At 46.8% G+C, this 26505-nt stretch overlaps 1 protein-coding gene across 2 annotated transcripts in view; it reads right to left on the bottom strand.

The window, feature by feature from the left end:
• Positions 1-26505, bottom strand: part of GNG12 (G protein subunit gamma 12) — a 348877-nt gene that overhangs the window by 258563 nt on the left and 63809 nt on the right. The gene's annotated exons all lie outside the window — the stretch shown is intronic.

The following is a 26505-nucleotide window of genomic DNA, read 5'->3' as shown; positions in this document are numbered from 1 at the left end:
CTGGTGTGGGCCTGGGGCAGCCCACACCCTGTAACAAGCACCAATAAACAAATGCAGACTTTGAAGTTAGGGTAAAATGCACGTGCAGAGCACCAGCCACATGCTGAAATGCAGGCCACTGAATGCAAAAAACGTAGGAGGGGAGCAGCTACACACATGCATAACGCGATTCCTGAAGCATTTGGTAGCCACAGAAAAGCGAGAGACGCTGCAGTCAATCTACCCAAACGTATCCATCATTCAAAGGCCATTTCATACGCCCGTATTTAACCTACTTGACAAGTATCACAACTGACAGAACAGCTCTGAGTATTCACTTCAAGCAAGGAGATATAAACAGCTTAGTCCATCAAAGAGTAAAGTGTACATATACTCGTAAAGTAACAAAAACAACCATTTAATTCTGAACTGTCAATGCTGTGTTTGTAGAACTACAAAAGAGGCGTTTAGATAAAGGATTAAGGCAACGTGCATTTTAAGTGTGGAAAATATGGAAAAAAAAAGAAAAAAAAAACATTAGCATGCATGCAATCCTGTGCCAAACCAACATCCTTCGTGTTCAGTTGCCTGAACCAACTACTTTCGGTTTCCTGTATTTCGTTTTTGAAGAGTTTCCCGCCTAGTATGGATGAATACACAGTGAGAGTGCAAAAAGTGTGCGGCATGCAAAGGATTACACTGGAATCATTACGGATGCAGATGGAGGCCAATTTTAGCATTGAGCTGATAACATTTAAATTTAGTATCAATAAAAAGCTGCGAACCAGAGTCTGTCAAGCTTATTTATTGCAGTACATAAATGTGGCTGGTAGCAAAATCATGTTAGGCAGATATTTTCCTCAAGCCCTGTTCGGTCTTCCTTTACACAGGGCTTCCTGACATCGAGCTCAACAGGTTCTCCAACTGGCAGCATAGTAGAGCAGGCCAAGCGCATCGCTCAGGGAGTGGGCGGGCGGGACAGTTCTCAGGTCCAGTATACACTTTTCACAAACATCAAAACAAAAGAAGGCCCATAGCCTATATTTTTATTTTAAAAATTATAATCTATAAGAAAAAGAAAAATGAATCGCTGCACCAACAAGGAAGTACATTTTGTAAAACAAAAGATGCCACAATGTGCTTGCTAAGTTGAACGTTTCAAGAAGAGTTCCAATAAGAATACTTCCTAGAAAAGTAAAACATGAACAGGTATGTAAACAGTTTTCTTATGTAGGCCAGCAAGCTTTAAGAAAGACCCAGGTAAACCAGAATTGCGAGTAGGGGCAATATTTGGCGGGAAAGGGTTACCTTTTGATGGAGTGTTCCTGGACCTTTGAAGAAGGTCGCCGTCCAGGGATGAAAAACGAAAAGAAGAAAAACGCCAGAAGCAGCTCCTAAGTGTCACGAGAGCAGTGGGCGCGATTGGGAACGGTGCTCCTCTATTTTTTTGTTAAAGTCATCCTGTCCCTATACTTTTGATTTGAAAAAGAAACCGCTCCGGAATGGTTTAGTTTTAAAATAAAGTGTAGGAAGAAGTTGAAACTTACACTTCAGTGGACTGCACTTAACATTCCCTTAAACAGCAGGTGTGTTTGTTTGGGGTTTGGATTGCGCATGGGAAGGGGCGTGAAGAAACCTGGTTCCACTACTTTCCTTACACGTCTATCACTGCATGAGCGCACAACCCTAGGACCTAAAATAACAACCTGTTCTTCAGCAGGGGGTTTGCGGGTTGTAGAGGCAGTCGATGTGCACGTTGTTTGATGACCCCACCTACCCCCACCCAAATTGCAAAGACCCTGGAGAATGACAAATATTGAATAGTCAGTGGTTCCTGGATTGAGTATCCGAGCCAGAGAGGCAGAAATGCGACGATGCCAAGGTTGGCGATGGTCTGCGATGCAGGTTTCTTGCTCAGGGTTTGTCTTCTGCAGCAAGGGCGGTTTTGGGAAAACCCATGGGAAAAACAGCTGTTGCAGAAAAACTTGTGAAGATGCACCAGAGGAGCCAGCCACAGGAGGAGGCGACTAACTTGTCGATGTGGTTGCTGAACAAGGAGCAACGGGCCCCTGGAGCTTCTCAGATGGCTAGTTGTCGCCACCGGATCAGGGGCAAGGAGCACTGTACTCTTACTCTTATTCATTCTAGTCTTCGGGGAGGCAAAGCTTCGCAGTCAGATTTGGTGGCGCATAGAACGCGACTGGTGCAGAGCTTTGGGTCTTCCGCTAGTAGCAGACCAAGTCTGCGTTTATCCCCTTTTGAGGCAGTGAGTGTGTAGCGCACCGAGTCACACAACAAGCATAATTCAACAAAGGAGTGGTAAGCCAATGGCAGACCAGCCTACCAAACAAACCCATGCTCTCAGGAAGGGCGCACACACAAAGGAAAGGAATCCAAGCTACCCCAGACAGGTATCTACACATGCCAGTTAGAACTGGTTCACGCCAACGAGAACCCCCCAGTCCTGCGAAACAGGCATCCAGTGGCCACCTCCTCTCACACCACACAGTGATCAAGAGATAATCATGATACCCCTCAGGCTTTCAAGGCCAATACAATCTGTATTTTGTGCAATGGGCGAGAGTGGTGGGGGTGCGTCATTGCGAGGGTCTGAAAAGGACCCTGGCCTTATAGGGTGGAACCATAATAGACAGTCAAAACTCAAGACCAGCCAACCCACATGACTAAACAGGATACTTCTGGCATAGAAGTCATAAGGACTCTGTCCTCTATCTTAAGACTAGTCAGGCCTTGAATTAAGCCTCGCTTGCAGGAAACAAAGTCCAAAACAAGAAAAGCTAGCAGAAGGTACTTTCTTCCTAACAAAACCGATACCAGAAACCTGAGCTTTAAACGTTTGCATAACCCAGAGACAGTACACATCTAAATGAATAAGGACTCCTACAGTGTACATTTTAGTAACCATTTCGTTTGGGTTTGTGATTTTAAGTAGCCCATTAAATTATTGTTCATATTTTCTGAATTTGATCCTGTTTTGTTCCTCAATTCAATCATGTGCTCAACTTGCAGTTTTATTGTACAGCATTCCAATGTACTTGCAGTGTTTGCGCTATATAAAAATTACAATTATATTGCAAAATAGATCATAATTAAGATATTTAGTGAGCATGGATTTAGCATCGTGAAGCAACAGCATCTTAAAGCATCAGGGGCGGGGCAGGGCCACAGTTGAGTAGGTAATAGGAAGATAATCAAAGTCATCTAAGGGGGGGCTACTGATCAAAAGAACAAGGGGCTATTATAGATATTTAATCATTGGCTCTATTGGATTCCAAATTTGCTAAAACTGGATTTTATAAGCAGCAGTACATCTAAAAGGACCATGCCCCATTACCATCAGTCTGGCTTCAGAGCAGCCAGACGCACGGAAACTGCTCTCCTGAACATCCGTGAAGACCTGTTCTATAACCTTGATTCTAATCTCCCCTCCGTCCTCAACTTACTCAATCTCTCTTCTGCCTTTGACACAGTCAACCATGCCATCCTCGTCTCTGTGATAACCTGGGTATCACCGATCAGTCCCTGGACTGGCTGACCTCGTTCCTCTCGGATCGACGTTGGGTCTTTCCTTTCCTCCATCGCACTCTCTACATGTGGTGTTCCCCAGGGGTATAACCTCTCTGCCTGGCTGTTCAACCAATACCTTGTACCTCTCGCTCACTGCATTGCCACACCGCATTGCCGCTCTCTGCTCCACCTTTCAGTGCTATGTGCATGACTCAGCTCGTTTTCAGGCTCTCCTCTGCCACCTCTTCTACTTCTCTCATCTCTGTCTGATATCCGGGAGTGGTGTGCCTCCAATGATCTCTGCCTTAATGTGAATAAGACAGAGTGTCCTCATCGGCACACCTACACCCTCCTTTCCTGTCACTCTGGCCGGCCTCCCTTGGCCCTCTTCCTGCTCCCACCTGTGAGGCTAAGAACCTCTGGGTCATCTTGACTCCACACTCCTTTTCTCCTCACATCTCTGACGTCTCTAAGTCGTCAAACTTCCTACTGCACCTCCTCAGAGGTATTCTTCCTTTCCTCTCCTTCCCCCAGAAGCTCACCGTCTCTAGAGTTCTGCTTCTCTCTAGGCTGGACTACTGCAACAGCCACTTTCTAAATCTTCCTGCTTCGACTATCCGATCTCTGCAACTCGCCCATAACAGGACAGAGACTTGTCATTGGCCTCAAGCCCAGGCATCGTATCTATCCAGCACTGAAACCTCTGCATTGGCTCCCAGTAGCTGCAAGGATTAAAGATCCTCTGCATTGTCCACAAGGCCTTCTGGGGCCTGGGTCCCCAATAGCTCCAACTCTCTCTTCATAAAATACCTTCCTACTCCAGCTCTTTGCTCCTCCACCTCCAACTCCCTCAGGGTCAGACGCTTCTCCAAGCAACGAGTTGGTGGTAGATCTCTTTCTTTCGGCTGGGGCCTCCCTCTGGAACAGCCTTCCTGCCTCTCCGAAACTTGAGAAGAACCATCTCCGGTTCCGGAAGCACCTCAAAGCCTTCCTCTTTGCTTCAGTCTTCTCTCTTCCTCTCCCCTGCTGATTTCCTCTGATACTACACTGGTCACCTGGCTACCCTCTGATTTCAGGCCCAGGTCTCTGCCCGCCCAGTTGCACACCGCACTGCCCCCCGGCAACCCTTGCACTTGGGTCTTTATCTGTAACCCTACAGTCCCCCTACCTGCACTTTTGGACACCTGCTGTCTGCGCTTACCCTTGCACCCACCACCTGCTGGCCGCACTTCTTGTTATTGTGTTGATCCCATATACAGCACTGCCCCCCTTCCCTTTCCCCTGGCACTTTTCCCCCTCCCCCCTCCGCTGCACGTGCATGATCTCAATGTCACTTGACCCAGTAAGATCGTTGTCTGTCCACCCTCTGTTCCCCCTTCCTTGCCTCGTTGCACCTTGAAACACTTGTGTATAGGCGTGTTACAAATGCCATATCATATCATGCAGCAATGAACCAGATCAGATTGTCCATAAACAAAGAAACACTTCTAAATCTTTGGGATCCAAAGATGGGTTTGGAGCGGGTATTGTTTTACAGAATTTGACGGAAGTCTCTAGCCCATGTTGTTGCCATCCATGTTGGCCCAATGAGACCATGACTTTATTGACGCTCCGATAGAAATAATCATGAACACTTAAGCAAAGGTTTGATTGGTGAGAGGTAAAAGTAGATTTGCAAGGACTTAATGATCACAGTCAAGTAGATTTGTTGACTAGAGAAGAATAGCCACAGGTGGCAAAGCAGCTATTTGCGGTTGCCTATTAGTTCAAGCTCGAGAGTGATTGAATCTACTGCTTCCATGTTAGAACACTTATTCAGAAACCGAGCGCTGGGACAGTAGTCACTTGAAAAACGTCAATCTATATTATGGCAATCAGGGTGCAAAATTTGCACTTGTCATATTTCACACTTGCCAAGTAAGAAATTGTGTGCTGCGTGTATTTATAGAATGGAGGTGGCAAGTGACTTGTCTGTCTAGTAGCTTCCAACTTCAATTTTTGCCCGCAGTGGCAACGATATAACAAGCTAAAATGTAGTGCATAGTAACACTACTTCAAGTCAGACAACAAACTCTAAACATACTCCCTCAACGTAGGTTGCATAGAACTTTCAGAAGTTAAACTACCTTGTGAACAGCAATCACTGTAGAATAGTATGATAGAGATGATGGGAGAAGTTATTCAGTTTGCACTGGTAAAACAAGACAATGGTTGATAATCTGCGAAGACTGCCTCAACGCAATATGGCTACTGTGAATAGTAATAAACCAAAGTGCAAGCCATATCACTTATGTGGCCACACAGACACGGTTCTTTACATGTAAAACAGTGTGGGTGCAAAGTTACTGAGACTAAAACAGACACTGACCACTTGGATTCATAGTAACCAGAGGTTTTGCCTGACAATTTATTCAGAGATGCCAGCATCGTATTCACAAGGCATGCGAAATGAATTAAATGAGCATGTAAATAATTGCCATCAAGTCTTACTTTCCCCATTTGCCTTGAGAAGTGATCAGGGCCCGAGAGGATGTCATCTTCCATTCAAAGGCATGGAAGAAGGCTCCAACAGATGGCGCTTGGATTTAGTGGCGGTAGAGGACTGGAATGCCCAAGACTGTCTGGGCTGAGGCATAATGGCATACTGTCCTATTAGAAGAGTTGGGTATCTTTTCGTACAGGGGCTTGCGTAAGTGCCCCCAAAAAGCACCCTCCCCACCTCTCCACTCAGACAGCCTCATGGTTGTGTTACATCATCTAAGCCTACAGGCCTGTGCTCGATTTATGGGGGGTGGGGTGGGAGAAGGAGGGGGAGGCCGACCGCAGCAAGAACCACTGGGCTGCCCGCATCATTCCTTGAGTCACGCTCTGAAAGTCGATTGCTAGTTCAAGGTTTGTGGCAAACGCACAAATATCGATGCATGTGGTATGCGCACTGCTTTGATCAAGCATCTTACCTACAGAACCCTACAGATGACAAATTCACTGATCGCTGTCAGCACAAGATATCTTTCGTCTATACTCAGCTTAACGGCCAAACACACATTTTATGTATTACACAGCACAGGCAAAATGTCCACTAGGAGAAAAAAAAATACAATAGACTTTAAAAAAATCGCAAAATGTGAAGTCATTACTGTGTAGAGTTCTCCAAGTTAAGCACATTTTTTTTATTGGTACGGTCATATAGAATGGTAGTAAATGTAAAGGTGTCGCCATAAATGAATGGTGCTGCTCCAAGTCCAGTAAAATGTCCATTACCAATGCCAATCAATGAAACAAGAGCTATAAGGGAGGTTTACATTTAAAACGCGGACTCAAGAACCTTGCACTGAAAAAAACAAATAACACCAAGTCAGACACAAATACATTATCTGGGTACACCACCGGTCATCATGTCCTCCTTGTTGAAAAAACACATCTGTCCAAAACAGGCCAGGCCAAAACAAAAAAGCATACAATCACAACGAAAACATAAGTCCACTAAAACTACAACGTGAACCCTGAAAGTACAATGTCCCCTCATGAAAAATAGCAAAATCAACACTGTTCCACTGTGAACATATGCCAAAGTTAAAACAAAAGCCACTCACTCCATTCCAATGGAAAATGTTCAAAATCAGGTTTCCCCCCGGTAGAAAAAGCTGCACACCCACCAATGAGTTATGACACGTTATATCGTCTGCCAATACCAGCAAAAAGTACAAATAAGAAACGCAACATTTTATTATCAAATGCACATGCAAAAAAATATATAGTCTTAGACATGTCTAAATGCACCCCATCAGAAAAAGTACACAAACAAAAAAAATATATCGGAAACATGAAAACAAAATCACATGGACCAGAAATAAAATGGCGTCATAAAACGAAATCCATAAGCTTACAAAATGCTCCATCATACCCTTCTTTAAACATCATGTATAAATTAATACTACGCACTAGAAATCTACAAGACCAAAGACGCAAGGACCACGAAACAAATACCTATCCTATCCTATAGGCTCATCGCGGAACAAAATCACGGGCCCCATCAGTACAAACAAATCAAATATATTATTATCCCAAGTAACCGAAAAGAACAACTATATCCAGTAATGTTTCAACTTCCGAAAATCTACCTTTCCCCATCTCAACATTTTCAAATGAATTCCTAAGCAAACATTAAAACGGCTGTGTCAAGATGAAATATTAAAACAAATACAAATTATTACACATACTCCTTTGACGAGCACAAGCCATTCAGAAATAACTGAGAAGCATGTAACTTTAGTGTGTTACTTTTCGAAGAGTTAATGGGACTGACTTCAATTACCTGGTCTGAATCCAGGCACCCAACAACCAAGTGCGTTTGTTAGCCTATGAAAAGTTATAACCTACCACTACAAAACACCATGGTAAGTGAGCATTAAGAACCTAAACTATTACTTTCACACACATCCAACACAATATTAGAAATACCAAAGTCCAACCCCTACCACACAATATTGCATACACCACATACTCTGATTATTTGCAAAATATTCCATACAATCCAACAAAACAATAAGAAGGGGCAAAAAAAAGGAGAACATTTAGTGCGCAGGTAATTTTCTTAAGCAAATTCCGCAAAATAATTCAGACAACTCATACGCTCCTCCCTTAAAAACAAGGACCTCAGTGGAAGGGTGGTGAGCTGGGGAAACTTTAGACTAATAATAGGCTACATTTTTAACATTAAAAACACCAAATCCAGGATTTTAAAAAAACGAAAGATTGTGAAAATGGTTACCAACCCAAAGTGGGCAGTGCCTAGTACAGAATACCTGTAGCCCATAATTTTGGTTTCGGTATTTGGAAAGTTCTAGACATAAGTGTACTTATGCTGCTGTTCTCTCTATTCCTCAGAACAAAGAAAGTCCCGTTTGGTCACCACCTCTTTCATACAACCAAACATTAACAACACCTGTTACAAATTGGATTCTGCTCTGCAGGAGTGGAAGGATGAGTAGGGGTAAAATGGCTCACTCAACACTGCCACTTCTACAAACCAACACAATCATAAAAGTAAAACAGGGACAGTTAAGAGATATACTATCTTCGCCTTTTATGGTAATGTAGGCAGAGGGAAGGCTATGTTCTTAAGTGGGGTTTGAAGGTGAAACAGTAGTGACCCAAACACAATAACAATCCAAAATAGATCCAATCAAGGTTCTATAAATATATATACTTTAAACACAACATCTGCAATAGAAGATGGGATACATTACTCACCGTAATCGTATTTCTGATGATTGTATCTGCTTAGATTCACATGCTATGCATAGGCCGACATCTAGTGGAAGCTGCAGAGTATTACAGTTGTTTTCGAAACTCGAAAAGGGAAGTTGACAGGGCATGCGTGCCAGTTACACTATCCCTAGTGTGACGTCCACTGTACCCATGGTCCTTCACGCGTCGAGGTCCCTCATATTGTTTTGTTCTGACATGAGGTTCCATGAAGTGTAGTACGAGTACAGTTGTATCCAAGGAGATATAGGCAGAAAGTTCATACATCTATGCACCTTCTCTCGGGGGAGGAAGGGTGGGAGCATGTGAATCTAAGCAGATTCAAGAATCAGAAATACGATTACGGCGAGTAATGTATCCCTTCTGAGGTTTGTGGAACCTGCTTAGATCACATGCTGTGCATAGATTAGCGAGCAGCGTTGGAAGAAGGTGGTGGGTCATGAAAAGGGGTAGCGGAAAATAGATGTTTTAGAACCGCTTGTTCCACCTCTGTATCTGTCTTGGAATGTGTGTCAATGTAGTAGTGCTGAGTGAAAGTGTACTGAGCTCCATGTAGCTGCTTTGCAAATGCTGTCTAATGGGACATTTGCAGTAAAAGCCAGAGTAGCTCCAGTGCTCCTTGTGGAGTGAGCGCTTGGTCTAAAAGGCAGTGTCTTGTTTGATAATGAACAGCACAATTGAATAAATCTTACCATCCATCTGGAGATGGCATTTTTAGAAATACAGTCTCCTTCTCTGCCTGGTGCTATGGAGACAAAGAGTATCTGTTTTCCTAAGCAGTCTGGTCTTGTTTACGTAGTAAAGGACCACCCTCCTCACATCCAGTGTGTGGAGTTTCACCTCAGCTGAGCTAGTTGGCCTCTGAAAGAAAGCCAGAAGCTTAATAGATTGGTTCACGTGGAATTTAGAAATGAATTTAGGGGAGAACCTAGGATGAGTACGTAAAACCAATTTATCTTTATGTATGATAAAGAAAGGGTCCTGCACTGACAATGCTTGCAATTCACTAACTCTTCTTATGGAAGAAATAGCCACTAAAACGGCAGTCTTGTATGTCAGGTGTTTAAAATTTGACTTATGCATAGGCTCTAATGGGGGCCCCACGAGCATTGCTAGTACTACATTGAGATCCCATCCTGGTGGTGGGTTTGAAATAGGAGGGTGTAGTCTCGACTCCCTCCATGAATGCCTTAATGACTGGATTTTTCCACCACAATACCTTACTCTGAGAGGTGGTATAAGCCGATAAAGCTGCCAGGTGGACCTTTATAGAGTTGAATACTAACCCAGATTCCAACAAGTGGCGCATATAATTGAGAATGTGTGAAGGAGTACATTCCATGGGGTTTGTTTAGGCTGGCACCAAATTATAAATCTCCTCCACTTGTCGAAAAAAGTGTCTAGTGTTTGGTTTTCTTGCCTCCTTGAGGATATCCATACACCGCTGTGGTAAATTAAGGTGTCCGAACATGACTTAAGGAGCCATGCTGCCAAGTTCATCGAGTGTGGTAAAGGGTGCACTGTTCCCCCGTGTTGGGTTGACAGGTTGGTTTGATATGCGAGTTGGATGGGATCGCACATCGCCAGTTTGCGCAGATGTGGCCACCACGGTTGTCTCGCACACACAGGAGCAACTAGGATAAGCGTCATCTGTGGTATGTGCATCTTGTTCACTATCCTGCTCATTAATGGAGTCGGAGGAAAAGCGTAAGCACATTTCCCTGGCAGTTCACCCATAGGGCGTTCCCCTTGTGAGTCTGGCTGGGGGAACCTGGATGCGAAGTCTGGGCATTGCTCATTTTCTCCTGTAGCAAACAAGTCTAATGTGGGGTAACCCCATTGAGAGAAGATGTGGTCTACGATGCCCAAGTCTAGTTGCCACTCGTGTTCCTCTGGTAGGGGATCTCTGCTGAGAGTCTGCTAGAGTGTTGAGTACCCCTGGAATGTGTTGTGAGGATAGGGATATTCCTCGTCTGAATGCCCATTTCCATATTTTCTGTGCCAACTTGGACAGACTTGGAGAGTGTGTGCCCCCCCCCCCCGTTTGTTGATTTAGAACATCGCACTTGTGCTGGCCGTCAGAATCTGAACCAACTGGCTTTTCAGTTGCACTTCGAATGCCTGAAGTGCCTTGAGTACTGCTAGGAGTTCCAGTGGGTTGATATGGTTCTGTGCGGTGACCTCGGTCCACAGACGTTGTGCTGTGTGGTGAAGGTAATGAGCCCCCCACCCGGAGAGTGACGCGTCTGTTGTGACAACCGGAAGTGCAAGCGAATCGTGGAAGGGTTTTCACTTTAATAGATTTTCTCTTGACCAGCAGCATAGGGTTTGTACTAGTGTTGCCGAAACAACCACTAGATCGTCCCACTGACCACTTGCCTGAGACACCATTGTTTCGCCACGCACTCTTGCATTGGTCGCATGCGCAGACGTGTGTGTGTGTGGGACTAGATATATGCACAATGCCATCATGCCTAGCAAACGCATATTTGCGTACGCTTATCTGGAGACTGGCTTGATACTGGGGTATTTGCCGAATCATGCTCTGCACTCGTTCCATGGATGGGAAGATAAAGCCTGTTCTTTTATCTAATACAGCTCCTAGGAAGTGTTTTGATGCGTTTGGTACAAGACTTGATTTTATCTCGTTTATCGAGAAGCCCAATTGGATTAGAAGATCTATGGTCCTTTGCGTGTTTTGTTTGCAAATATAGGGAGTCTCTCCTGTTATCAGCCAGTCGTCCAGGTAGGGGTACACTGGGATTGCTTCCCTGCGCAAGTGTGCCGCCACCACCGCCAGTACCTTGGTGAATACCCGTGGTGCTGATGCTATTCCAAAGGGTAGCACCTTGAATTTGTAGTGCTCTTTGAGTTTTCTGTGCGCTGGGCGCATTCAAATATGAAAATAGGCATCTTTCATATCCAATGTTGCCTTGTAATCCTCCCGTTTTAGTAGGGGAATTACTTCTTGTAGCGCTGTCATGCAGAACTTTTGTGGCTTTACATAAGTGTTTGCAGGGTGCAAGTCTAATACCAGGCGCATGGTAAAATCTTTCTTTGGCACAAGGAAGTATGTTGAATAAATACCCTTGTTTACCTCGTTGCATGGCACAATCTCGATGGCGTCCTTGAGGAGCAGCACGTTGTCCTCTTCTATCAAGATGAGTTGTTCTTCTCTTGATGTTTTCTTTTGGCACGGAGGGAGATTTTGATGGCGTTCCTAGGAGCTCCACGCAATAACCTCCCGCTTCTGTTGATAACACCCACTTGTCCGTGGTTATTCCCTCTCATGCGTGGGTGAAGTTTGAAATCTGTCCCCCTACTGAGGAGGCATGGTAGGGGACCAGTAGCGGGCTGTCATTATTTGGAAGGTGTCCCTCCACCTCTGCAAGTGGAGGATCTCCCCGGCCGCGGGACCTGCGCTGGCCTCTTGGATAGCCTTGGGACGCTTGACCCTGGTTGGTGTTCCATGATGAATTCTGATTTTGTCCATACCCGTAGCCTCTTTGGGAATTTTATCCACGAAAACGTCAAAAATTGTTTCCGCGTCGTTGCCCAGTTTGTTTATTGGCAAGTTGGCCAAGGGATTTGAGAGTATCATAATCCTCTTTGGCCAACTTCAGCGCATCCTCCACTGCTTTGCCGAATAGTACAATTGGTTCCACTGGCATGTTGAGCAACGTTGCCTGTGTCTCCAGCTTAAAACCAGATTGGTGAAGCCAAGCATGGCGCTTGAGAATGGTTCCCTCTGCAATTATGCATCCAGCATTGCCTGCACCATCGAGGTTGTTTTTAGCAGACTGCTGGCAGTAGCTTTGCCTTCAGCTGCTACAAGGGCAAGTTTCATTTTCAGAGGCTCTGGAGCAGAATCAACATGGGCCGTAATCTCGTCCTATTTATTGCAGTCATAGCTCACCCAAGGTGTGGAATTGTTGGTGATCGTAGATTGGAATGCTGCCGAAGTTGCCACCTTCCCACCCATGGTGTACAGCTTCTTGCTCTCTTTGTCTGGGGGAGCTTCCGAAGAGGCCAAAAGGCGTACCAGCCCTCTTCCGGGTAGTTGTGACGCCTAGTGAATCCAGCCTAAGCTGTCCTCTGATATATAAGGGATCAGATGGTGCTGGGCGGAATAGTTTCTCTATTCGCGGATTGACTGCCTGGTTTGATTGGGCGTTTCAAGTGAGGGCTTTTGAACCGACTTTAAAATAGGTATGAACTGGGTGGCCGCTTTTTTGTCCCCCAGGATATCTTCTAATAAAATCTTTGTCCTGCTGAGTTTCGTGAGTCTCAATCCTGAAGTGCTCAGCTGTCTTAATTAAGAGGTCATTAAACAAGGGCAGATTATCCACTGGGGAATCACGTAAGGGGGAAATCGTGTGGAACTGGAGAGTCTATAGTATAAACCTCTGACTCATCATCATTATTATTATTATCCCTATCATCCACATCATAGAAATGATCATCCTCCTGATCCCCTTCTGTGTCTGCATGTATATCAAAAGGTCAGTAGAAGTGCGAGATCTCTTTGTTGGAGGCTGGGATGACGCTAGGATGAAGCTGGGGCGGATTAGGTGGAGAAATTTGCAAAGAAAGTAATTCTAGAAATCACTCTATGTCCTCTGCTGACCATTTGGCTGAGCTAGGGATGACCCCAGGGTAAGGTACAGCAGCTGTGTGGGGTATAGGTAGGTCCTTATTATGTAGGTCCTCACTTAATGGACACTCCCCCCCTCCTCTTGTGGGACAGTTTCAGTCTCCTTAAGGGACATATGCTACCCTATGAGACCCATCTTTCTGGGTCTTGTCTTTATGATTAGAGCTCTTAGAGGAAGACTTTTAATAAGGCTCTCTGGGACATGTTTTTTTAATCAGGTGTGATAACCCTGAATCTTTTGGACTTCCAAACAGATTTCGACAAAATGCGTCGATTTTCGGCATTGGGAAGGACCTCCGCCGTGTCTGCCGGCGTTCCGTTGAAGAAGTTTTATGGGCGCATCTTTTGTTTTATGGGGCCCGTCATGAGGTGACCGAGACTTGAGTGCCCAGAGGACAGGGAATCCACTGACCTGCCCTTAGACATTGAATCTCTGCGTTTGTCTGGCGGAGCCGACACATTGCCACAGGTTGTGTGTTTAGTGTGGGAAGATGGAGTGCTCTTGCCGCCGGGTGTAGTCCCCACAACAGTGCCGCAGCCTGTTTTCCAGGGTCGGGGCTAGCACTTGGGAATGTGGCTGTTCCCCGTCACCCTTACATTCCGAAAAGGTGGCGTTGGTGCCATCACCGTCACTGGAGGCTCCCTCCACGTCCATGGCGGCCTCGGCCTGCATGGCATGATGAATCCTAGCGTTTCGTTCTGCGATCTTTAAGGGTCTTGGGGCGAAAGAGCTTACAAGCTCGGCAGTATCCTTCGTTGTGGTTGCGGATTAGACACAGGTAACAAACTCTGTTTTTATCGATCCACAGAAACTTTTTATTACAGTTTGGGCAGACTTTAAAGGGCGTCTTATCCATGTTTGGGGAAGGCAGCCGGGCGATAAGGGGAAGGGTAGCAATAATACATTTTATAATGACCGCCCCCAATCTCCCCACTGTAAGGGCCTAGGCCCGTTGGGCCTTCAAAGGCCGAAAGGGGTCAGTCAAAAGTTGACTTTGGCCGACGGGCTGTGTTGTCCTCGTCTTGATTCTTCACCGCGTTGAGAGCATGGCGTCAGGCGAAAAAGGACAGAAAGAGCAACTATTTTAAACTTTGCATAAGCAAATGGCGTCAGCTGAAATTGAACTCTGCTTAATGCGACCACTCACAATGGCGGAAAAAAACAATTTGAGGGACCTCGACGCGTGAAGGACCATGGGTACAGTGGACGTCACACTCGGTATAGTATTACTTGCACACCCTGTCGACGCCCCTTTTCGAGTTTCGAAAACAATAACTAATACTCTGCAGCTTCCACTGGATGTCAGCCGATGCATAGCATGTGCTCTAAGCAGATTCCACAAGCCTCCGAATTTATATAATAAATTACTCACCGTAATCGTATTTCTGATGCTTGTAACTGCTTAGATACACATGCTGTGCATAGGCCGACATCTAGTGGTACCTGCAGAGTATTACCGTTTGTTTTTCGAAACTGGAAAAGGGGCGTCGAACTAGGGCGTGCCAGTAACACTATCCCTAGTGCGACGTCCACTGTACCCATTATCCCTCAAGCATGTAGGACCCTCAGATTGTATTTTTTCTGACATGAGGCAGCATGAGTAGCGCGAGTACAGAGTATCCAAGCAGATAAGATAGACAGCACTACAAGCATCCGTGCGCCTTCTCTCAGAGGGGAGGAAGGGCGGGCGCATGTGAATCTAAGCAGATACAAGCATCAGAAATAAGATTAAGGGGAGTAATGTATCCCTTCTGAGACTTGTGGAATTTGCTTAGATCACATGCTGTGCATAGATTAGCGAGCAATGTTAGAAGAAGGTGGTGGGGTGTGAGAAGGGTCATGAGTGAACAAATGTCTTAAAACCGCTTGTCCCACTTGAGTATCTGTCTTGGAATGAGTGTCGATGCAGTAGTGCTGAGTAAAGGTGTGAATAGAGCTCCATGTAGCTGCTTTGCAAATGGTGTCAAGGGGTACATTTGCAATGAAAGCCAGGGTGGCTCCAGTACCTCTTGTAGAGTGGGCCCTCGGCGTAAAAGGTAGTTTTTTATCTGAAAGGCAATAGCACAGTTGGATACATCTGACTATCCATCTAGAGATGGAATTCTGCCTTCTCTGCCTGGAGCTGTGGAGACGATCAGTTGATCTGTCTTTCTTAGCGGCCTGGTCTTGTCTACATAGTAGAGGACCGCCCACCTCACATCTAGTGTGTGGAGTTTCACCTCAGCAGAGCTTTTGGATTCCTAGAAGAAGGCCGGTAGCTCAATAGACTGGTTAACATGGAATTTGGAAATTAACTTTGGTGAGAACCTAGGATGAGTGTGTAAAACCAGTTTATCCTTATGAACAGTAAGGGATCCTGCATTGACGGAGCTTGAATTGCACTGACGGAGCTGAATTGCACCGACTCTTCTTATGGATGTGATGGTTACTAAGAAGGCAGTTTTATAGGTCAAGTGTTTGAGATTAGATTTGTGCATGAGCTTAGCAAGTATCACATTAAGGTCCCAACCTGGTGGTGGGTTAGAAATGGAGGGTGGAGTCTCTTTACCCCTTCCATAAATGCTTTGACAACTGGCACTTTCCACCATGATACCTTGTTATAGGAAGTGGTGTAGGCTAATAAAGCTGCCAGGTGCACTTTAAGTGAGTTAAACACTAACCCTGCATCCAATAGGTGGAGCATATATGTGACGGCATTAGAAGGAGTACAATCAACTGGGATGATTTGCTTATTCTGGCACCAAATAACAAATAGTTTCCATTTGTCATAGTAACAGTGCTTGACTCTTTCAAGATATCCATACATCTCTGGGGTAAACTGAGATGTTCGAACTCTATCTCTATGACTTCAGGAGCCATGCTGCCAAGTTCATTGAGTTGGGCTGAGGATGCACGGTTAGCCCCTCGTGCTGGGAGAGTAGGTTGTACCGGCACGGGAGTTTGATGGGGTCGCACACCGCCAATTTGCATAGGTGTGGGTACCACGGTTGTCTCGCCCACATAGGAGCAACTAGGAAGAGCGTCATTGGTTCCCTGTGGATCTTGTTCACCACCTTCCTCATCAGAGGGGTTGGTGGAAAAGTGTAGGCAAACATCCCTGACCAATTCATCCATAGGGCATTTCCCTTGGAGCCTGGCTGGGGTAACCTGGATGCGAAGTCTGGGTATTGCTTGTTTTCGCTTGTGGCGAATAGGTCTATAGTGGGGAAACCCCACTGAGAGAAGAGGTCTCCTACGATTTCTTCGTGTAGTGTCCACTCGTGTGCTTCTGGAAGGGGATTCCTGCTACGAGCATCTGCTAGCGAGTTGAGATCCCCTGGAACATGTTGGGATGACGGGTAAATCTTCCGTTTGAGTGCCCAAATTTTCTGGGCAAGCTTGGACAGATTTGGCGAACGAGTGCCCCCTCGTTGGTTTAAGTAAAACATTGCCGTCGTGCTCTCTGTTAGGATCTGCACTGACAGGTTGGATAGGAGGGGTTCGAATGCCCAAAGCGCTCTGAAGACTGCCAGAAGTTCTAGCAGATTGATGTGGTTCTGTGCCACTTTGTGAGACCAGAGACCCTGAGCTGTGTGGTGAAGGTAGTGAGCTGCAGGTGTCTGTTGTGACGACGGCCTGCATCTCAGATCGTAGAAGGGTTTCCCCTTCATAAGATTCTCCCTTGTCCACCAGCGAACACTCCGTACTAGTGTTGGCGAAACGACCACTAGATCATCCCACTGACCACTTGCTTGAGACCACTGTTTCACCAACCATTCCTGCATGCGTCGCAGGCGCCCGTAGGGAACCAGGTAAATGCAAGATGCCATCATGCCTATCAAACGCATCGCTTTGCGCACCATTTGGCGACCGGCCTGATATTGAGGAATTTGCAGCAACAGATTCCGAATTCTTTCCTCTGATGGAAAGGCCAACCCCTCTTGGGTGTTTAGGACAGCTCCTAGGAACTGTTTTGAGGCGCTTGGCACCAGGCTTTATTTTTTCTTGTTGATTGAGAAGCCCAATTGGAAGCAGAGGTTGATTATTCTTTGAATATTTAGTCTGCAAATTACAGGGGTTTCCCCTGTGATGAGCCAGGGGTCCAGTTAAGGGTACACTGGGGTTGCCTCTCTGCGTGGGTGCACCAGCACCACTGCCAGTACCTTGGTGCACACCCTTGGAGCCGAGGCTATACCAAAGGGCAGCACCTTGAACTGGTAGTGCTAGTTGTCTATTTTAAAAAACGCAAGAATCTTCTGTGCGCTTGGAACATTGAAATATAAAAAAAGGCATCTTTCATATCCAATGTTGCCATGTAATCCCCCTTTTTTAGTAGGGGGGATTACCTCTTTGAGTGTAGTCATGCAGAATGTTTGTGGCTTGACATAATTGTTTGCAGGGCCCAAAACTAATACTGGGCGCATTGTTCGATTTTTATTTTTGGCACAAGGAAGTAGGTTGAATAAATACCCTTGTTTACCTGGTTGCCGGGACGAGTTCTATGGCGTCCTTGGCAAGTAGAATGGCGATGTCCTTGAGAAGGATTTTCTGGTGCTCCAACGAGTGTACCTTCTGTCTTGGGAGGATGGTCATGGGGGCGCTCTAGTAGTTCTATACAGTATCCTGCGGACACTCTGGACAGCACCCATCTGTCCGAAGTGATCCCTTGCCATGCGTGGGTGAAGGTGGAAATGCACCCCCTACTGGGTATGCATGGGAGGGGACCCGAAGCGGAATGTCACTGTTTACTGGGTGGCGTACCACCTCTGGCGGGGCTACCTCTACCCCTAGTGCGGCCTCTGTGCTGCCCTCTGGGGAAGGCTTGAGATGCTTGGAAGTGATTGTTGCCCCATGAGGTTCCTTGATTTTGATAGTAATTCGAACCCCTCTGGGACATTTGACCCCAAAAGCGACGAAAATTTGAGTTTCCCCTCAGTCCTGAGTGTTTATTTGTAAGTTGTCCAAGAGATTTTAGTGTCTCGTACTCATCCTTAGCGGTCTTTAAGGCTTCCTCCACTGCCTTGCTGAATAGTACGTCCGGCTCTACCGGCATTTCTATAAGAGTGGCTTGGGTCTCGGGTTTGAACCCTGACTGTCTTAACCATGCGTGACGCTTTATCACAGTGCCTTCTGCGATTAGTCTTCCAGCATTATCAGCTGCATCAAAGTTAGTTTTCAGAAGGCATCCCGATACCGACCTTCCATCTGCTGCTAGCTGGGCCAACTGGCTCTTCAGTGGTTCAGGTGCGGAGGATACCAAAGCAGCTACTTGTTCCCACTGGTGGCAATTATAGCTTGCCAACAGAGTTGTGCTGTTTGCAATTCTTGCCTAATAGGCGGAAGTGGTGGCAACTTTCCTGCCGAGAGTATATAGTCTCTTGCTCTCCTTATCAGGAGGTGCTTCAGAAGAAGCGAGTGGTGTACATGCCCTTTTTCTGGTGGTTGTTACTACCAGGGAGTCAGGGGTTTTTAATTGGCCTCTAATGTATAGGGGATCAGAAGGTGCGGCACGGAATACTTTTTCAACTCGTGGATTAACCACACTAGTAAGATTTGGAGTTACCAGTGAGGGGTCAATTCGATGCTGGACAGACTTTAATATAGGGATAGCCTGAGCAATGGCTCTTTGGTCACCCAGGATCTCTTCTGCAAAACCCTGTCCTCTTGATCACCTTGTGTGTCAATTTGAAAATGGGCTACTGCCTTGGCCAGTACCTCGTTGAGGAATGGTTGATTATCTACTAGTGAGTTATGCACCGGGGGTTCTTTAGGAATTGGGGAGTCAAGAATGTATGCTTCAGCCTCATCCTCCTCCTCCTGGTCCTCATCATCCCCAGAATAAGAAACCCCTGCATGGTCTTCCATAATTTGTGGGTCTGTTTCATCACAGTAGGACTCGGGATGGTAAGAATCAATGACCAAAGGGTCTGTGACCAAATCCTGGACCTGGGCATCAGAGCGGGGTCTTTTATTAGAGGGTTGAGAATCCTTGGACCCCGAAGGGGCCGAGGTAGCTGGTGTGTTGGCATAACTATGAAAATAATTAGGGTCTTTTTCATAGAAGTCTGCCATACATGACATTCTTCTCATAACCCTATCGATATCAGCTGAGCTCCATTCTTTGGCACTAGGGATAACTACTTCTTCTGTTTCTTCTTCCATACCCATGTCGTGAGCAGTGGGTGGGATGATTTTTTTTCCTTTAGGACCTTGGACTTCCCTACTGATTTAGGGGCCTTTTGTTTTTCCTTATGAACATGGGGTTCTGAATGTTGTTTCTACCCCTTCCCATGACTAGAGGAATGTTTCCTAGTGCTTTTAGGGGCCTCCGAGGAACCTGACACCTCGTGTCGAGAATCGGAGGTGGAATGAGATTCGGACGTGGTCTTGGAGGAAGGGCGTCGAATATCGGGAGTAGACGCTACGCGTACTGACTGGGAATAGAGGTCGGATTAGTCTTCCGACGATTGGGCCTCTGGGATAAGACACCTTTTCCAACCGTGGACTGTTGGTCTTCGTCATGAGACGATCTCGAACGAGAACGGGCAGAGGACACAGAATCGTTGGACCGCCCTCTCAGTGTCTTCCGTTGCCGATCGCTTGACACACGTGTGGAATCGCAGCTGGGGCTGATGTGCTTAGTGGAAGTGGTGCGCGTCGCGCTTATGCCGCCGGGTGTGGTCCCCATAACTGAGCCGCTGGCCAGTCCTCTGGGGTCGGGGGCTTGCGCGTGGGTGTCTGAAGTCACCCCTCTGCCCGCGGCATTGCTGCCATCGCTAAAAAACCCTTCGGCGTCCATGGCCTCTCGTTGCCTGGCATAGTGGGCCCAGCGTTTAGTGGAGCAGTCCTTAAGTGTTTTCGGCTTGAAGAGCTTGCAAGCACGACAGGTAGCCTCGGGATGGTAAATTGCACGTATTGTGCTCATCTACCATGGGGAACTTCCCGTTACACTTGGGGCAGAATTTGAAAGGAGTACTCTCCATATGTATCAATTTGGCAGCAGGTGGATATATGTAGGAAATAAATGTGGGAGCCTGTATGACCACCCCCCACTCTCCCTACTTGTACAAGGCCGATGGCAGAGTCATTTCAAGGCCTGGGCCGAGGCCAGAGGCCTTCCAAGGCCCACGGTCTGTTGGAGTTTCGACGGCTGGTTTCCTCGATCTTCACCGGTGTCGATCTTCGGTGTAGGGTGGACAGAACAGGGAAGTTTTAACAATAATTTTAGAATTGGCTAATGCCAAGGGAACTCGCAACACGCGTCCGACTAGTATGGCGGAAAAAAATCAATCTGAGCGTCCTACACGCGTGAGAGATCATGGGTACAGGGAATGTCACTCTAGGCATAGTATTACTGGCATGCCTAGTTGGACACACCTTTTCCAGTTTCCAAAAACAAACTAATACTCTGCAGCTTCCATTAGAGGTCGGTCTATGCAAAGCATGTGATCTAAGCAGATTCCACAAGCCTCAGAAATATAAACGCACACACAGGGAGGTACATTGCTCTTTTGATCAGTGAGGACAGCACAGGGGCAGCATGCTCGCCTTGGAAGCAAAACGACACAGGGCAACACTGGTTCAATCCCCGGGTCAGCGCTTAGAAACCTCTCAGTATTAGGCACTTTATAAATAACCTATTATATCACAAACAAATGAATAGATAAGTCAAGTGAGCTTCTTCCAATTGGAGGAGTTTGAGTGACATTCAGACCAGGTTGTGTGGGGCAAAGGGGGAGTAAATAGAACAGTCACCAGGGACAATACATGGGTGGACATACATAGATTAAGGACAACCAACATTAGACATTTTTGAGTGCACGTAGGCACTACGGCCAGCTATGTTAGGGATGTGCTTAGGATTGATGAAGTGCTAGAGTGTAGGCAGTAGAAAGTGAGGGACAGAAGAAGGGTAGAGGCAAGGGAAACATTAGCAAGAAGGGTGAGAGGTTGGTTAAGAGCTTAACTCCGAGGTGAGGAGGTAGGCTTTTAGTTTGGTTTTGAATCAGTGTGGATTCTTTCTCGGATGTCTGGGGGAAGAGCATACAAGTGGAGCAAGAAGAGGAAGAGCGTTAGCAAGCGGAACTACAGGCGAGGCACAACAAGGGTAATCAAGGAGTCAGAGCAGAGATTACAAGAAGGGTTGTAGAGTTGGATAGAATGGATACAGTGGTGCCTTTCTGCTGATAGATCTGTGAACTAGGAGAAGAAATTTAAATTTGGCCCAGTTTTGCATCATCAGCCATCCAGCTTTCTGATGGTACGAGAAAGTAGGTGTGAAGTGAGGGAGTTCAAAGAGAGCCCTGGTAGCAAAGTTAATGATCTTGTTGAGAGGACAGAAAGCATAGTTGGGGAGACCAAGGAGGATGCCCGTAAAGTAGTCCAGTTTAGAGAATTACGAGAGCGGTTAAGAGATGCTTGGCGGTGTAAAGAGAGGAGGTTCCCAATTTTCCTAATATCTGAGGTTGAGGAGAGCCAACGTTGCAGTTTTGGAGAATGTAGAGAAGGCATGAGAAGGGTCATAGATGACACCAAAGTTTCTAGCTGCAGAAGAGAGTGTCAGGTGGGAACCGGATAGGTAGGGGAAGAGATGAGAGAAAGTATTTGGCAGGTTGGAAGAGCATCTCTGTTTTAGTGGAGTTGAATATAATGCAGTGTGAAGCCATCCAATATTTAATGGCAGAGAATGGCAAAGGACCTCCTTCCTTTCAAACAGACCCTCCCAACTGCTACCCCGGGCTCTATCCTATCGCCATGGCTCTTCAATATCTACCAAGCCCCTCCGGCCAAACTAATCTCTACCTTCTGCTCTAACTTTGTTATGTGGATGACAGGCAGTTCTCCTTCAGGCTCCCTACAGCCTCCTCTCCTCTCTCGCACATTACAGGCACTTTCTGCGATTCAGGGTTGGTGCACCTCCAACAATCTCTGCTTTAATGCCAATAAGGAGATCTTTCTCATCAGGACCCTTGCACCCACTTTCACTCACTCTCGCCGCCCTCCATGGGCCCTATTCCTTCGCCTTCCTGCGAAGGCAAAAAAACCTTGTCGTCATCTTCGACTCCACTCTCTGTCTCTTCTCACATCACTGACCTTTCCAAGAAGGCCCATTACCGGCTGCACCACCTCAGAGGTACTCTTACTTTTCTCACTTTCCCTCAGAAGCTCAATGTCTCCAGAATCCTGGTTCTCTCTAGGCTTGACTACTGTAAACAGCCTCTTTCTCCGTCTGCCTTACTCTACTCTCCGCAACTAACCCAGAACAGGACCGTGAGGGTTAAGCTCAGGGATCATAACTATCCAGCCCTAAAATCTCTCCACTGGCTCCCAGTGACCACAAGGATCAAATTAAAGACCCTTTGCATCATCCACAAGGCTGTCTGTGGCCAGCTTCCTTCCTTCCTTCCTTCCTTCCTTCCTTCCTTCCTTCCTTCCTTCCTTCCTTCCTTCCTTCCTTCCTTCCTTCCTTCCTTCCTTCCTTCCTTCCTTCCTTCCTTCCTTCCTTCCTTCCTTCCTTCCTTCCTTCCTTCCTTCCTTCCTTCCTTCCTTCCTTCCTTCCTTCCTTCCTTCCTTCCTTCCTTCCTTCCTTCCTTCCTTCCTTCCTTCCTTCCTTCCTTCCTTCCTTCCTTCCTTCCTTCCTTCCTTCCTTCCTTCCTTCCTTCCTTCCTTCCTTCCTTCCTTCCTTCCTTCCTTCCTTCCTTCCTTCCTTCCTTCCTTCCTTCCTTCCTTCCTTCCTTCCTTCCTTCCTTCCTTCCTTCCTTCCTTCCTTCCTTCCTTCCTTCCTTCCTTCCTTCCTTCCTTCCTTCCTTCCTTCCTTCCTTCCTTCCTTCCTTCCTTCCTTCCTTCCTTCCTTCCTTCCTTCCTTCCTTCCTTCCTTCCTTCCTTCCTTCCTTCCTTCCTTCCTTCCTTCCTTCCTTCCTTCCTTCCTTCCTTCCTTCCTTCCTTCCTTCCTTCCTTCCTTCCTTCCTTCCTTCCTTCCTTCCTTCCTTCCTTCCTTCCTTCCTTCCTTCCTTCCTTCCTTCCTTCCTTCCTTCCTTCCTTCCTTCCCCCCCTCCCGTGCTAACGTTCCCTCTGCCACAGAGTCATACAGGGCCCAGACCACCCCACTACCAGTCCCCCCCAGCATCCCTTGCCAGTACTTGTCCTTGGGCCCCCTTCCCCAGACTAGCCCTAACCTGGTCCACCCTGTCCTATGCACTCACCCTCCCTTTTCCCAGACACTTGCCTTCTTGCCCCCCACACCCCTCAGAGTGATCAACAGTGCCAAAGTCAGCAGACATGTCAAGGAGAATTAGTATATGTTGGAGATCAGAGGAGGTGAAGTTGGAGACATGTGAGCAGTTTCCGTGGAGTGACAAGAGCATAGACCTGCTTGTACGGGGTCTCAAAGGTAGTGGATATCTAAGAAATTGTTAAGACGGTGAACACAACCCTTTCGAGCACTTTAGAGTAGTGAAGGAGAGACAGGGCGAAAGGTGGGTTGACTGAGTCAAACCCAATGATGATGAGAGCGGATCAAGTTCAGTTCGGGCACATTAGATTGTGTGGATCCAACCAGTGTGGACATCGAGTAGGGGAGAACACAGTAACTCTGCGAGTTGGAAGGACGGCTCTCGAGTATGCAGGCTGGGATGTACCCAGGATCGCTTCGCAGTTGGGCCAGGCGGAGTCAGCCTAGCTGCTGGGAAGGGGTCGATGAGTGATGCTCAAGCAGTTCGAGTTGGCGGGCAATGGTCGAAGTTGTGATCTTGGGTGCATTGAAGTGCAGGTTGATGAGGTGGCCATTCAAGTTCTAGATGGGTCGAGTCTTGGTTGGAACTCCTGGGTAGAGTCAGCATGTGACTCTGATTCAGGTCAGATCCCGGCACCTACAAGTCGATTCAGGCATAGCAATTGACAGGCTCAACTAGGGCATGACGCAGCGTCACGCTGGTTTGAAGGCCAAGCAATAGTTCGGATTGGTGGAGGAGAACAAAAAGGCAGCACCGGCCGCCGCCATTCCTCTCGTTTAAGGTGCAGTGAGCACAGAACGACTTGTTTCGTGTGGTAGAACAGGGAGCTTTTACCTGATCTGGCCCATCCAGCTGCTGCGAGGCCCACTCAGGGGGACTCAAGGACAGGATGCTTCCGTTCAGAGGTTGCTCTACCAGCTTTAGGAGATTACAGTGCAGAGTGGCAGGTATTGGTCCACAGCAAAGGTCACTCCCAATGTGCCCTGTGAGTGGGTAGGGCACCGATCTTCCTTCTGCCTTGGACGACACCTTCACCTCAGCCGGAGGACTTTCAAATGTACACCTTTCCCAAGGGAAGTCCAGAGAGTTCTTTCAGAGTGAATTTGCGAGTCTTGAGACGATCAAGAGTATCTGAGAATCGGAAGAAGGAGTTGGGGGGGCCCTTCTTTTAAAAGGCAAAAATCCCCAGGTGACTGGACTAAAGCTAGCCTGCCTTAGTGTTCCAATACCTGCTCTTGAATAAAGTTGACTTTGCCCTTCTGACACCCAAAGTGCTTTGCTCCAGAGGAAGCGAAGGGGACAGGAAAGGGAAAATGGGACAGAAACAAAATGGTAGAACTTTCCTGCCATTAACCAGTTCACACCTGCATATTCTAAAATCACCATCTACCCTTCCTACTAAGAACTAAGACTATTAAATATACAGCGCTCTGTTGGGAGGCTACTCCTTTGGAATGGGTGTGCTCCTTTGTTCCCAGGACAGCTTCCTGCTGTGCGGCTGTGTCTAGCGGAAGGGGTTATCTGCCTTCACAAAGATCAAAAGGGGAGGGCCCGGTCCTCCAGGTTCCTTTGGCAGTCTCCACCCAGCTGACCAGAATACACATCACCTTCCATGGCAGAGCGGACTCCTGGGAACTGAGACGCATGCAATATCAATTGGGCTGCAGCGGACATGATCATAAGTAGTGCCACGCACTATGCCTAAACTCAGGTGTATCTTTATTTTTACATTTTATCCTGCGACCATCTTGGGATATTTATGATCATCAGTTTTGGTACAGTGTCGCTGCAGCTGTCGAATAGGAAGTTGTGGCCTCTGAACCTGCTCTGTGCCACTAGTAGAGCAGGCGCTGCAAATCAGGATACTGGGCATCTTTTAATACACAAGGAGAAAATGGAAAGGATGCCGGCCCTGAATCTGCAACTTCTATCAATTTACCATTTCATCCAGGATTTTTTATTTGGCCTTTATTTTTTCTTCTTCAACCCCCTTAAATTTGGAGGTATGAAGTCTTTGATGCCTCTGCGTACCATGATTACCCCATTATTTTGGGCAGCATTTGATGTTTTTAGATTTGTTAGCTCGCCTTAAATCGGTTATTTTCTATACGTCGCAGATCTTTCCGCATATAAAGCATGCCATTCTTGTAAAGAAAAAAATGACATATCCAACTGCTATATTGAATACACATGTAGTGTATTGAGGTGCACTTAGTTGGTGTGGGAACGGCTAACCTGTTTCCATATTGCTGGCAACCCCAGTCAAATTTAGCACCACAGGCCAAGAAGCCGTGCAGACAGACCCTTGTTCATCTATTCTGTTCACACGCAAAGACAAAAAGGTAAATTGGCGAGCCGGCAAGCGGAAGAATTGGTGAGTGATTTGTGTTTTCTACTCCCTGTGATCGAGCCTTATTCCCAACTGCCGGTAGTGCCCCTCCTGACTTCCACCTATGCCCATGCTTGAACAAACTTCAAATTATCGGCGCGTGGCTCTTTCCTACCCTGCTTGGGAAGAACGGACAAAGTTTCATGCCGCCGAAGGGCCCATGTACTTGCAGAAAAGGGAGAATGTGCAATGAATTGTGCCAGCGATCTGTGGCGTGGGCATTGTTACTAATAACTCTGTGGAAATCCCAGATCCCCACGAGATCATTGAGCTGATCTCTGAATCCGCCATGACAATGAATTGCGATATTCCCATTCGCAGGTCTGATACCTTGCAACCCCTTGGACAACATTTTATGTTTAACAACTATAATAAGGGGTTAGTGGGGCTGGAGCCACCACATTATGCTGCAATTGGGCATCTTAGAACTCGCCATTGGATGCCACCTAGGGAGGAGTCCATTAAGCCGAAGACG

The sequence above is a fragment of the Ambystoma mexicanum genome, chromosome 1q (genome assembly GCF_040938575.1).
Source record: "Ambystoma mexicanum isolate Mex_15411 chromosome 1q, UKY_AmexF1_1, whole genome shotgun sequence".
Taxonomy (NCBI): domain Eukaryota; kingdom Metazoa; phylum Chordata; class Amphibia; order Caudata; family Ambystomatidae; genus Ambystoma; species Ambystoma mexicanum.
Note: the sequence above shows the minus strand (reverse complement) of the source record. Positions and strands in the feature narration are given on the sequence as shown.